Genomic DNA, 2,481 nt, shown 5'->3' with positions numbered 1-2,481 from the left:
TCTATTTTTTGAACATGAACAAGTCCAAATAATTCTTCCTTCCCACCAGGATCCATTCACTTTCCAGCATCATTATGATGTCTTCTTAGCTTAAGCCAACATCGGTTGCTCCTTGGACTGGCAGAGTAGCTTCCTATCTGGTCTCTGCATTTCTGTTCTTGTCTTTGCCCCTCCATCCCATTTCTACATGGTAGTTATGCTAATCTTTTAAAATTATAAATTATGCCTCTTCACTCCCATCCTAAGACCTGTCAGTGGACTTCCATTCCACTTGACCAAAATAGAAGTCTTTTATTGTGGTCCACCAGACTCTACAGAAACGGGCCCCTGTCTATTTTACCAGCCTTATCTCAAGCATGCTCCCTTTGGCTCAATGCATTCCATCACACTGACTTTCATTCTGCTTCAATTTCCCCCATCTTAAGACTCTGCACCAGTTGTCCCATTCCTGGATTGCGGATCTTCTTATTCATACTTCACATGGCCAACTCTTTTATTTTTTTTCTCATTTCCTAGAGAGTCTTTTTCCCTCTGTCCAACTTAAAGTGCCCACCAGCGCAAGCTCTATCACACGGGTCAATTTTAATTGTCCCTGTACCACTCGACACTCTTTGACCACACTCCTCATTGTCTGTGATTCCCTGTCCTTCCCTGAGAACAAAGAACTTGCATGTCTCTCCACTGCAAGCCCAGCACTTGGCAAGGTGCCTTGGCTGTGAAAGGTACTCAAGAAATATTTAATGCATGAGTGAGTAAGCAGCTGAATGACAGAAGGAAAGAACCAGGACTCATAGACGCGTAGTCAGAGGGCCCAAGACCTCATTCTTTATCACCCTGAAAAAAAAAAGAAAGAAAGAAAGAAAGAAAGAAAAAGCCTTTTCCAGTCAATTAGTGAACATTTCTGAGCCCTTACTTGAAGGAATGCGGATGGTTAAGAAATGGTCCCTATCTTCAGTGAACTCACAGTCCTGATCAGAAACATCAAATAACCAAGGGCTCAGGGTACTAGAAGAAGCCAAAACATGGTGCCCCTCTTTTAGATCAGAGAGAGAGAGAGAGAGAGAGAGAGAGAGAGAGAGAGAGAGAGAGGGAGGGAGGTAGCTAAACTGAGAGCTCAGAGGTTGAGCAGGTGTGACAAGAGTGGGTCAGAGAAGGGCAGAGAAGGCACCAAGACCCCAAGATGATATCGAGCAAACAAGTGGGATGGAGAAGAATTATCAATGTCTAAGGAGTGTCGTCAAGCAGAAACTGGGGAAGAAAGGAGAGAGAGGGAAGGAAAGAAGAGGGGGAAAAAACCAGAACGAGTGGAGAAAATGTGACTTTTGTTCAGGACCTTTCTGTTTGGAAAGAGGGAAGATAGGGAGAGATCCTGATTCTGCCCACTCCTCTTCATGCCCTGGCACTTAGGTCCTGGTCACCAGAACAGGTCCTTTTGGATGTCCCCATGCCTGAGGATGGCAACAGAGGACATACAGGGTGTTTCCTGGCTACTGTAATTCCACTACCCTCAGCCCATAAAACATTTCTGTTAGGCTATTCAAATGGTCACTGTGATCTCTGTTCACAGGTGAGAAAATAGAGTCCTGGAGCCAGAGAGACCTGCTCAGAGCTACAGAGCTGGGATAAGAACTGAATGTCCCTATACTGCTTTCCTGCAACCCTTCCCCAAAATCACATCTGTCCTGAGATGTGCCTTATTGGGGGAGCCTCATAGCTTTCATTCAGGGAGTGTTCCACAGGTCCCCAAAGGCTATATCTGGCACCTTCCACAGGACGTCCTCCTGCCAGATTGCTTCTGCTCCAGGAACCTTCCTCAGGCTTTTGGTGCCGCTGATGGCTCCAGGCCAAGTTGATAGCATCTACTCTGACTTGAAGCCTTTCAGAGTCCAGTAGCTGCATGTTTCTTGGCACAGCCCGGATAGTAATGGAGTTGGCCTGTGGTGGTGCCTGGCTCTTAGAGGCAATGCCCGGGCTATTGAGAAGAGCCAGCAGAGGGTCCTGTATATATGGAGGACTCATCCTCCATGAGTGAGAAAGGCATTTTATTCCTGACATATTGTTAAAGGATATGAGAAGGGCTCAGGAGAGGTAGGGGAATCCCAGTGAATCTGGTAGCTTTCTCTTATTCTCTGTGCCATAAAGAGACAATGCTACCTGCTTCGCGGACTCCCTGAGAGTTACTGAGATAGACCTGTTGTGCACACTGCTGGTAAAGCAGAGCTAGTGATACTGAGGGAGAGAAACAAAAAGAGGGAGTTACAGTGATGAGCCAAGTGCTGGGCGGGAGGCCTGAGTGCACCATGACCCAGTGTCCTGAACTGACCCACTGAATACTGGGTCAGCAATGACACTCAGCAGCTGCCACTGTCCTTAGCAATAAGAACTCGCACCTGAGCCTTGAATATCAATAACAATTTTATGGCTAACACTGTCAAGGCCCACAGTACCAGGCACTGTGCTTTATAGAGGTGAGCTTTCATA

The sequence above is a fragment of the Jaculus jaculus genome, chromosome 1 (genome assembly GCF_020740685.1).
Source record: "Jaculus jaculus isolate mJacJac1 chromosome 1, mJacJac1.mat.Y.cur, whole genome shotgun sequence".
Taxonomy (NCBI): Eukaryota; Metazoa; Chordata; class Mammalia; order Rodentia; family Dipodidae; genus Jaculus; species Jaculus jaculus.
This window is presented reverse-complemented; position numbering follows the sequence as displayed.